This window comes from Crotalus tigris, unplaced genomic scaffold (assembly GCF_016545835.1).
Source record: "Crotalus tigris isolate CLP2741 ecotype Arizona unplaced genomic scaffold, ASM1654583v1 scf7180000017628.32516253702:7417878, whole genome shotgun sequence".
Taxonomy (NCBI): domain Eukaryota; kingdom Metazoa; phylum Chordata; class Lepidosauria; order Squamata; family Viperidae; genus Crotalus; species Crotalus tigris.
The window spans coordinates 1,707,191-1,719,557 of NW_024096523.1; the positions used below are offsets into that span (position 1 = coordinate 1,707,191).

Here is a 12,367-nt window from a genome sequence, read left to right on the forward strand (position 1 = left end):
TGACCAGCATGCCAATGGATTGGTCTTTCTCCAGGAGGCTGGAATAATCTTTTATCTTCCTGGCTGAACTGGCCTAGTATGAATTTCCTGAGGTAGAGAACAGAGTGAATATGGCCTTCTTACAAGGTTATATCATAAACTATCCTGATTGTTTTGTCTCACATTTTGCTATGTGAGCTTGTTAGAACAAGAAGAACAGGTGTTGAAAATAGGAGGTGTGGTGAAAGAGGATGTCTTGCTGTCCTGGAAGTTTCAAATAAAAGAACTTAGTCCATCACTGCATCTTTTATTCATATTAGGATATTCAGCTGGATCTAACTTGCTTCAACTGGGATCTAATGCCATTATTACATCTCATAAACTGTTCATACTTACTCATTAATAAAACAGTAGCATAACTATGTGTAGCAACCATAAGCATCAGCATCTTCTATTCTTTAAAAAGTCATGAAAATGCTTGTTGGAAAGCAAACTCATTTTCAGTACCAACTGTGATTTAGAGGGCTTCAGGCACTGATGATAGTTTGTCTGCCTGATTTTAAAAAAACTCCTGATATAACAGAACCTGACACTGTTTACTTCAGCCTATTATGTCGGCTGCACTCACTGAATGCTTCAGTGGAACAGAAAAATCGAAAGATGGCTATTCACTGTAATGTCATCTGCTTTTTTTCCCTTTTTTTTTTTTTTAAAAAAAAAGGAAAATCAATTGTTGGAGCTTCAGATATACTCAGCCAATTCAAGCGATCCACCTGCATTTTCACAATCATTGCAGTCTTTAAACATCTTGAAAATCTTAGCTTGGTCTCATTTTACTTTAGATTCAAATTGGTTAATCCACTAGTTATGACAATATCACTAAACAAAATAGCTCAGTTGTTGCAAGTTGCATGTGTGAAGTAAAAGATCTTTTTCTCTCTCTGCAACATATTGCTTCATTATATATTTCTTGGCAGGACCCTTTTATGACTGAAATAATTAGTAGTGTTTAGTATTTATAGCTGGTTATCATGATGCTTTCTGTACTGCTAATTAATTTTATGGCCAGCATGCTTCAAATGCAATTAGTTAGGTATGGCAATGATCATAATATTTTACATATTCAGGGCAACATTTTGCCCATATACTGTGAAACTTGCTGGTAAACTGAATGTCAGATTCACTTAATGTCTTGCTCGTAATGTAAATGCCCATGCCAACTATGTGCAGATCAGTATTTGGAACTAAAGGTGGCAGTTTTGGCTATTTTTTAACTTCTTTTTTTAAAAAAAAATCCATAAAGGAAGGTTTGGAAGCAAAACTACTGGGCTTAATGTTTTTAATTGTTGTATTAGATCTATGTAAGCTTGCATTGTGAAATAAAATGATCTGGAATAATGTGAATTATGAATTCAGATACCAGTAAATACAGCATGGAACTCAAATGCATCGGGACAGAATAGGAGTTTATTATTTCTATTCTGCTCACATTAGAGAGTAGAAGTGTAATGTAACACTACTATGGATTTTAAAAGTAAATCTGGGGATTTCACGCCCACTGGATTTTGTTAGGCAGGAATACTAGCATCAAATTCTGCAATTATTTTTCTTGCTCCTGTCAAAAATTTGAAAATCAAAAACTCCCAAAAAGGTATTTTACTGAAAATTTGTTGCATATCACAGTAGATGTTTGTGTGTGTGTTGTTAAAAAAGATTATATTAGGCATTTGCATCTGAAAAGTTTGCATTGGACAAATTTAAGTGTCAGAGGACAAAAACAAACTGATTCATACTTGAATAAAAGGGGTCCTTGAGCAATTAAGGAGGAGGTGTGTGCAAATACTCCAGACATTATGAGATGTTATAATAATAAACAGGCACATTTTTCTAAGGACTTTACACAATTATTTTAAAATACTGGCCATTTCTATTGGGATGAAAAAGAGAATGAATTCTTCATCTAAAGCTGTCAGGGTTAGGGTTAGAGTGTGTGTTCTAAAGCTTTTATGAAACTAGGAAACCCACCATTTCCCTATAGTTCACATGGCTATTGCTACTATTTGTTTGCTGACATAGTTCAACTTAAGTACATTAAGTGGCAGGCAGCCTGTTTCACTAGCTGACACTCAGAAAGTTTCTCCTGATAGCTAGCTTGAACCTCATTTGCTGTTTTAATTAATTGATTCTGTTCTTGCCTTCTAGAACAATAGAGAATAAATGTCACTCTTCTTTCTCCCTGACGACGATATGGATATTTGAAGACTGCTTTAATATCTCTGTCTTTTGCTGTCTTTTTTCTAAGCTAAACATATCCAGGTTATTTAATCCTTCCTTACAGGGCTTGGTTTCCAGACTCTTCACCATCTTTAGTAGCACTTCTCTGAGCATGCTCCAATTCATCAGTGTCATTTTTTAAATTGTGGCACAGTTCAGTTATAGTGGAACAATTCTCATGAAGAGGACTCTTACACTCCTGTTAATACAGCTCATGTTAGAGTTGCCTTTTTTTGGAGCTGCATCAATTGCTAGCTCATGTAACTTTCTGGTTAACAAGAAAAGCCATATCCCTATCACATGATTATGAGTTACAGTGGCTCACTGGTTAAAATGCAGTACTGCAGGCTACTTCTCCTGACTGCTGGCTGCCTGCAGTTTGGCAGTTTGATTCTCACCGATTCAAGGTTGACTCAGCCTTCCATCCTTCCAAGGGTGAGGACCCAGATTATTGGGGGCAATATGCTGACTCCAGTGGTGGGATTCAGCCAGTTCACACCACTTTGGCAGAACCGGCAGCTAATTTTTTGTTGCCCAGGCCCAGAATGGACTTCCAGAAGCGGCATCCACACAGAGAACTGGTTGTTCACATATTTTAATCCCACTACTGGCTGATTCTGTAAACTGCTTAGAGAGGGCTGTAAAACATTGTAAAGTGATATATAAGTCTAAGTGCTATTGCTATTGCTATTACTGCCAAGCCAAGTATCCTTTAGGATCCTTAATTTTTTTTTCGATTCAGGTGCTTTTTGCTCCCTGTAAAATTCTATTCTATTCATTTCCATTCATTGCTCAAGCCCTGCTGGACTTTTTTGAATATTTTCTCATTCATCTAAATTATTTGTCACTGTTTCCAATTTTGTCTCATTTCTCTCCTTATACTTCCTCTTCCAAGTCATTGATAAAAAGATTGACCAGAACAATGAAGTGAAGCCATGAACAAGTAGACTTTGAAAATAGTCATTCAGCCAGCTATACTTAATCTATAAAACTGTGTATGACCAATATTCTCTTCACATCTTAAAATGAAGCTACAATAAAGATAATGCACTTGGAAATTAAAACTATGTAAAAAAAATTAAATGATACATTGAAAATGGAAAAAGTAAAGGTTTTTTTTTAATATATAGGATATACAGTAACTGTGCAGCTCTGAGTAATCGACATATAATTTCCTCACTATATATGTATCTACCTAATCTTTATAAGAATTTATAAATTTCTGTAATAGTTTAAAATATGCCACAGAAAAGGTAATAACAATATCCTTAAAAGCTGGATAGAATTTTATCACATTTCCAATTTTACCACATTTCCTAAATGTGTTTGGTTTGGAGGAGTTAACAATTCTAAATAAATATAAAATGTCCATGTTCAGCAATAAGAGTTAGCACTAATCATCACTAATTTTGCATTCCTAAAACAGTTAAGAGTCCTCTTTATTAAACAAAAGTTGATTCTACTGAGGCCAATGATGTTGACCTTCTGCTTACTTAAGCAGAAATTGATCTGGGACTAATATATACATATATTTGAGAATATTTATATAGTATTTTTTGTAAGCTGGAAACAACTCTGCTTAGCAACCCTCATTATTATCATCATCATCTTCTAACAATGATATAGTAATTGGAGAAGCATAAGAGTAAGTGATGCTAAATTTTATTAAATGCAGAACTACATTATATTTTGGGGGATCAATAATCTGTTTTTTCCTTTTGAATTTCAATTACAAGATAGCTCTGATAATGTAATTGTCGAAAATAGTAGGAAATCTTCAGGTATGGAAGCTCAATTGCTCTCAGCAATTACTGTTTCTTGTTGGTAACTGCAGCCTTATTCTACAAATGCCATCTCTATGGCATCCATGTAAGATAAGAATTAATTCATTCAAAAGCTTTGATTAACACATTCAGAGGATAGGCGAGACTTGGACATTTATTATTATTAGTATTATTTATTACCAAAAGGTATCTAGTGCAAATACTTCTCTGAATTCCTCTGCAGAAATACTCCTAAATTTAATAATTAATCCTGTTCAGTGTTTAATATTTTTTTTTAAAAAAGGCAATGACTTTTCTGTGACCTATTTTTTTTATTCTTGTGGGGTTTATCAGCTTTGTGCAGATTAACATTCAGAGGAGCAACAATTAACCTTACTGGGAGTTAGCTAACATTAATTATATATCTTGAGCACTTTCTCTACAAGCATACAGGCGCTCCCGAAAAAGGGGGTCCTGCTTAATGTGCTCCTTTCAGCTGAGGAGAAGCTTTGTGCTTTGCCCTCTCTCCAAACCAAATTTGTTTGTGTTTGACAAGCATAACATTAGCTGCCCTGGCATTCTTTAGTGGCTGCTGACACTGATGAGAAAATATATTGCACTTTTTCAGAGGAAAACAGGAGAGATTCATCTCACCAGGCTAGACCTCCAATTTCAAGAGGAAAACAAGTTGTCCTCAGCTCACCCAATTATCTTTCCATCAAATACTGGTGTATTGCACAGGAGGTTATATATATATGTATGTGTGTGTGTGTGTGTGTGTGTGTGTATGTGTGTGTATATATATATATATATATATATATATATATATGTATGTATATGTATATGTATATATATCTCAACCTCCCCCTTCCTTTCACTTACATTTTTTTTTTACTTCTAAGTGCTTTGTAAGATAAAATGCTGAACATGATATGTTGGGGCTAGTAGGAAATACATTAGAGAAATGGATTTCCTTATGCTCCATTAAAGTACATATTTAGAAATACCTGCAGGTATAAAGAAGCACTTACTTGAAGTCAGATTGTTTCAGTGTGATGCAGGTGGGGTTTTTTTTTTGAAAGAAATTTAAACACAGACACACACACACTCTCTCACACACACATAATGGAGGAACACAAAGCAATACGGTAGTCTTTTTTTTCAACGCAGTTTTATTTATATAGCCATTTTTAAAGAGACAGGTTATTAGTCATTTTTGGGGGGGAGGTGCAGAATTGTTTTGCAGAATAGTTTTCCTTCACTGAGCTCTGTATCACAAATGATTTTTTTCCCCACAGCTTCCTCTATACAGAGGACAAAACATGACCCAGATACCCACTCAGTTGTGTTGGGACCCAAGACATGTTTGGATCTGATCAAAGAGAGTTACTTGCATGAATCAGCTTTGACACCGGGACAATCACAACATGTCCTTCATGAGGGACACTTACCAAGAATATTTGCTTGGCAACATACGGACAGTCCTCGACTTACAACAATTGGGACCAGAATTTCCCTTGCTAAGCAAAGTGATTATTGAGCCATGCCCATTTTTACAACTTTTTTTCTCCATAGTTATTGTGACTCATGTCACAAGCATTAAGCAAATCCAGTTTCCTCTGTCAGAAGCCGGCTGGGAAGGTTGCAACACTGGAAGTTTTTAAGAAGAGACTGGACAGCCATTTGTCTGAAATGGCATAGGGTTTCCTGCCTGAGCAAGGGGTTGGACTAGATGAATTCCAAGGTCCCTCCCAACTTTATTATTATTATTAAATGGCAGTTAGGATGTGCAATCTCTGTAAATACATGTCATCCCCATATTTTGATCATATGACTGTGGGGATGCTGGGATAAGTACAAGGATTGGATCATACGTCACTTTTTTCCAATGCTGATGTATCTTTGCATGGTTGCTAAACAAAATGTAAGTGGAGGAATACATACATTCAGTTGAAATGTGCCTTTATTAAACAGTATTTAATAAATATGCATTTATTAAACAGCATGTATTTATAAAGCAGCATGAGGGTAAACACATGCCTCTTTTTTATTAAAATATCTAATTGTTTTTCAGACTGATTTTTAGCTGTGCACTAGAACATTCTTTATTGTTGTTATAAAATATCCACTTCTCAGTAGTTGATAGAATTCTTTCTCTACAAGGCAGTATTGTCTGCAAATGCTCTTTCACTGGTTCCTTCACCTATATCTGGAAGTACAATATTTTCTTGCCTGATCCAGGTCAATCCTTTATTTATCTGGCTGTAACCTTTGCAACAACCTCATGTCAGGCATGCCATTAACCATTTTTATTAAGCATTCATACTTGAAATTATCTCTACTTCCTTCTCATCAAATATATTATCTACAACTGATCAGGGAAAGAACTTGTATTTGTCTTTTCAATACGAGGATGGCAACATTGCTTAGGGACAGCAGACAGGAGAAGGCAGGTGAAATGGAAAATATTCATAAAAAAACAAATATGGATTGGGAATATAAATCTGTTCAGTTATATTTGAAATAAAGACAATAAAAATGAGGCATTATTGGCCAAGCATCTGAGTTTTGCATGCTTATAGAATTAAACTTCAGACAACTGCAGCATTTTGCCAGGCACATAACACACATCTCATTTGGATTTTTTTTTAAAAGTCAAAAAGCAGAAAAGGAATCAGCAAAAATATTAAATAAAATAAAGAAAATGAGTGACATCAGTGATTATTGTACTGTGTAAGACTAACTAGCTCCAGTGCAAATAGCCATGTTTCTTCCCCAAAGCTGAATACTTTTGGTTATTATTTTAAACATACAGTAGATTATATTTGAATAAAAAATAAGCCTATAAAATGTTGCACAACTTGCAGATTAATGTTAAAAGCTGAAGGACTCAAGAGAGTAATCTTCTTCCCCAATAGCCATTAAGATATAGTAGCAATATGCCTACTACTGCACTGCAAGGATTAAATATTTAAGAAATATAAAATATATCAATTTCTAATTTTAGTGCATCTTAAAGCCTAGCAGTGCCTTCCTTATGGAGATAAATCCTTCTGTCCATAAAAAATCCCAATTACTGCACAAGGAGGTGCCAGTTACTTACAGTTTCTATTGTTAACACTTACATATTTATGTGATTTACAATTTCTATAGTACCAAAGTCATTGATTTTACTTAAAAGTTTTATTTTATTTAGGTTTAAGATACATACTCTTTCAAAACTGTGCTGCATAGTTTCCCATCATCCACACAAGGCTTGCTGTCTTCAGGATGAAAATTCTCAACTCACTGAATCTTTTGTTCTATATCAGTGTTTCCCAAACTTGACAATTTTAAGGCATGTGGACTTCAACTCCCAGAATTCCACAGCTAGCGTTGCTGGCTGTGGAATTCTGGGAGTTGAAGTCCTCATGCCTTAAAATTGTCAAGTTTGGGAAACACTGTTCTATATTTAAAAAGAATCAGAATAACAGAGTTGGAAGAAGCCTTGGAGGTCTTCTAGAATAACCCCCTGCTCAAGCAGGAGACTCTATACCATTCCAGACAAGTGACTTCTTCTTAAAAGCCTCCAGTGAGGGAGCAACCACAACTTCTGAAGGCAAGCCATTCCACTGGTTAATTGTTCTCACCATTAGTAAATTTCTCCTTAGTTCTAGGTTGCTTTTCTCCTTGATTAGTTTCCATCCATTGTTTCTTATCTTGCCTTCTGGTGCTTTGGAAAATAGGTTGACCCCCTCTTCTTTGTAGGAACTTCTCAAATAATGGAATACTGCTATAGATGTTTCTTTATTGCATATTTTCAACTTTCTCTCCCATGTCTTTTCATGATCTTTTATCTAATTGTCTCTCAAATTTTTACTATGATTAATTGTGCAGAGGTACAAATATAGACAGAGTCTTCCCACTGATGCACAGTGCCCTGTCCTGTGAAATTGGACGTTGCATCCCAGCTCTGCTTTGCTCTCTGGATAATGCCAGCTATGAAGCAGAACTAAGGATTTTGCAGGTCATCAAAGCCAAGCTCTTGTTCAGTGCAGTGTATCTTTGAGCTATTTAACCTCTCTTCTTTAGAGGCCATCTCTGAGTAATATTCTATGAGACCGGTTTTCAATTGCAATCCTATCTCTGCTGTTCTTAAAGCAAAACAGAATATACTCCTTTCAGACTTTTCTTACAGGGTGCGTTTTCAATCTTCAGACAAATTTCACTTAATTTCTTAACCCACCATCGTTATCTGTAGCATCCTTAAAATGCAATGCAAAACACATGTAGAGATCTGTGTTTTCTTCTCTCACTTCAGCTGTTGGAAGAAGGAACTAAATAATGCACTTGTCACTATATAATTAGATGTTATAGAGGAAGTGTGGGCTGCCTCTCTTCCACATATACTCCTATTTTTTTTTTACTCTTTCCATCCCGATGAGCATAAAAAATATACCTCAGATCCATAAGCTTGTGATTAATGCTGCCAGAAAAAAATTATACAGTGAGATTACATCACCTTTTTTTAATGTGGATGATGTAAGCTGTGATCATACAGGGATTCTAAATGTGATTCTAATTATCCCTAATTTGGCTCTCTGGGGGTCACAAGGAAAGCCAATTCATCCCCACTTTTATCAATATAATAAATCTACAGCCCAGTGTGTTACTAGCTTCTCCTTTTTATTGAGGCAGTGGCTAAAGATTTCTTAGCTACAGTGAAGAGAAAAAAACTAAGCAAAGGTTGCAATTTACCATTCTACCAGTCTCATTCTTCGTTAGTCCAATTGCTTACAAGTAATAGGAAATAATGTGGGTAAAATACAGTGACTAGATGATTTACACCACAATGCATCGTTTGCATTACAATTAGAATACACATAGTACAGCATTACTGAAAACAATAATTGGTGCATTGCAGTTTCTAGCATGGTATTATGCTCCTCCTGATATTCTACCATTTAATTAATTAATAAGATAGGAGAGAAGTACAAGTTCTTGTACTGGGGAACAGAACTACAAATAAGCACTTGAAGTAAATCAATGAAGCAACCTGGTTGTGGGACTGAAAAGGTTCCCTTTTCTTCTCACACTTTGCCCCTCCCTCCCACAAACCTGTCACTGCTGGCACAGTTTCACATAGACCTTGGCTCTGTGAAATTTCAAATAAAGACTGTCAACAATGGGAATGGGAGTGAAGCCTACCACATTTCCTTAAGAAGACACATGGCACCATGTCAAAAGTTGCAAACCTTTCTGGGCTTGTGCAAAAAGATTCTGATTGTTCATTTATAAAACATTATGAATAAAATTCACATAGTGGCCTGAACTGCTTTACTGTATTGATCAGGAATCAAACAAAGATTATTGGTTCAGTTCCCAAGAAGCAAGAAAATAACACTTAGGGTGCAGCTGAAGTTCAGAAAACAGCAACTTTGTGAAGGTGACAAAATTAGCAATAATAAATGTAAAAATATAGGTGGCAGCTCAACTCAAATGTCATACAATATTTTTCATGCATGGTAATTAGATTATACAGTACCAATTTTAATAAAGTTAGACAACATTGACTTCATGCATTTATAAAATTAATTGCCTATAGTATGTACAGAGGATTGAACTGATTTTTATCTTTGCTTTCTTATTGAACAACCTTTCCTCCCCACTCTATAGAGGATGATCTCTCTGAAAAGCAAGTAATTAAAAGGATAATCCAGATAGCCACAACAGTAAGAAGGTGAAGTTCAGGTTAATTGTACTTGCTCACATGATAATTAATTTATCAATTCTGCTTGTTCCCATGTGCTTCATTTTGCTTCTCTTTTTCTAAGATTACACAAACAGACAACAGAAAACGTGAAATCAGTTTAGCTGAAATTTCTGGGTTTTATAAATACATTTTTTCATAATTTGTTATATAGTTAAGAGAGCTTAACCTTCATTCAAGGGCATTTTGCTACTAAGTATTATGAATGATTTTATGTTTGTAACATTTCCATATACAATACATTGTGTATGTTTAACGCAGCACGTTCAATTCAATGTAATTTTTGTTGTATTCACAGTACACAGTGACTGGATAAAATCTTGGCACACATTACCTGGATTAATTTATTAACTTATTATACTTGGCAGAGAAATCAAGCAGAGTCTGGCTAGTTCTATAATCTCTGCACAAAACTAATAAAATAAATCTCATCATATTTATAATTCACTTCTCTAGTTCACTGCTTCCTAAATCAGAACAATAAAGACCACGTATGTTGAATGATTGGTTGGTGGCAGCTTTCAGCCAGTAATTTTAATGTACACTGACAGTCATAATTGTTATAAAATCTCTCTTCTGCCATTTTTTTTCTTTTAGCAGAGATAATGATTTAATCAGAAAAAAACACAGTATTGAAGTGCAAATCTTGAGGTATGGATGTTTCGTATTTTTATATTATGATTTTATTGATGTATAGCACTCTTCCTTAATTAAAGCACTTATAGAAGTCAAAATTCCAGAATTCCTAGGTAGCCTAAACAATGTTGAAAATTCTGAATTGAAACATATATATTAAAGATGCTTAGACTGAAAGATTGTTGCATACAATCTTGATATGTAGATGGTACAGATAGATAGCTAATTCGCATCTTGGTCTGAAAAGTTTTGCAGAGAGAAGAGGGATAAGGAAAGGTGGAGAAAATGGAAGGCTTAAGGGAGGAGAAAGTGGGTTAAGAGGAACATTTTTCTTTCTTTGAAATAATCTAGGATCATTCAGTGAAACTGACTAGCAGGGTGTTCTATATAATGAAAAAGCAGGTTCTATGTAATGAAAATCGAAAGTGCACGATTAATGAAAATCACCACAAGTTTACGTCTTAGTAAAATGGTTTAATATGTAAATTTAGAACATAACTCTATTGGTGTCTCCATGTATATCTATAAGTCTCTATGTAAATTTTAATCCATTTTTTACTTGCTGTTTATTGTAATAGATAATTGCATATGAAATAATCACAAATTGCTAACACATTATAATTATTTTCTTCTCAGAACCTACCTACGGTGTCAGTCATATTTCCTCAGCAATAAATCATATCCAGAAGTGGTACAGTACTTGACAAGTCTATAAAAAAGGTACAAGGACATCATAAAATCCCAACACATGTAATCAGGCTACCATATCCCAGAATGATTTTTCCTCCAAAGTATTGATCAATAGATAATTGAATTGGAGATACCTAAGCCATTTTGTAGAGGCAGGATATTAAGTATTAAGGACATTTGCTGTCTTTGAGTAAAATGCTGACTGCACAATAACCAAAGTCATTGCTGGCCCATGGACTAGGAATGACCTTTAGATGGATTGATAATCTTCACTGCCAACACATTTGTTCACCTGGATAGTTATAGTTAATTTTAATTTATCACATATAAAAATTTTGCTTTAAGTTGATCTCTAAAGTCAACTTCAGAGTTTTTAAGAGTACAAATATGTTAAAACCTATAATACCTTTTCCCAATTTACAGATATACCCTACAGATTACAAGATCCATAATCCTCAGGCAGCCCCATCTTGGTGCTGCTATCTAAAGGAAAGCAAAGAAAGGATGGTGTATGAATTCTGTGTATATTGTCTATTATACCTACTAAAAATGCCTCCAGCAACATATGTCCTCATTTCAAATCCTTTGAAAAAGGCAGACTTATCAAAATCCTGCACAGTGATATTCCAAGTTTAAACACAAGTAATGCATTTTTTGAAGATATTTAGGTTGTTTTTTTAAAAAAGTAGATCCAGTTAACATAGAAATAAAGTAAAAAAAAATAGAATATAATTTTCTGCTGTAACGGCAAGACCAGAGGTGTTCCTCATACTTCCATCTAATTGCAGCTCAACATGCTGAGGTTACCTTTTTCTATTGTGACCTCATGACATTGCCTTCATCTGATCCCTAGTGGAAACCTAAGATTGCCTTAAGATATTATTAGCTGTACCAGTGTTAAATGTAATGTCTTCTCTCTTATCCCAGCACGGTTTTGCCATGGATATTATCTGATCTGCTTTATTAACCACACTGTTTGTGATGTAATCAGTGATCTCTAGAGATACAATCAACCTAGCACTGGTCAGCTCCTAGGTAACATCTTTCAAAGACATTCTGCTCTGTGTTGTTAGAGTCTTTTTCTTCCAAACTGGGTTCTTCCCCTGTATTCTTCAGGTCTTTGAACCAAATTCTAGCTTGGAGACCTAGCTGAACAGCAGCTGATCAGTAATGGCAGATGTTTAGTGACCAAGTATTGTTCTGGTTGCTCTTAAACTCAGTCATCTCTGACTACGGGGAAGAAAAAAAAATAAAATGGAGAGAATCTGCCAGTTCT

General features: G+C 35.0%; 1 long non-coding RNA gene across 1 annotated transcript; it reads right to left on the minus strand.

Moving 5' to 3' along the window:
* Positions 1-9,507: 9,507 nt before the first annotated feature.
* On the minus strand, positions 9,508-12,018 carry LOC120304045. The gene is made up of 3 exons (XR_005555595.1): positions 11,984-12,018; positions 11,045-11,110; positions 9,508-9,824 (listed from the first exon to the last, which is right to left on the minus strand). It is a non-coding gene; the product is annotated as an uncharacterized LOC120304045 (long non-coding RNA).
* Between the last annotated feature and the right edge of the window lie 349 nt (positions 12,019-12,367).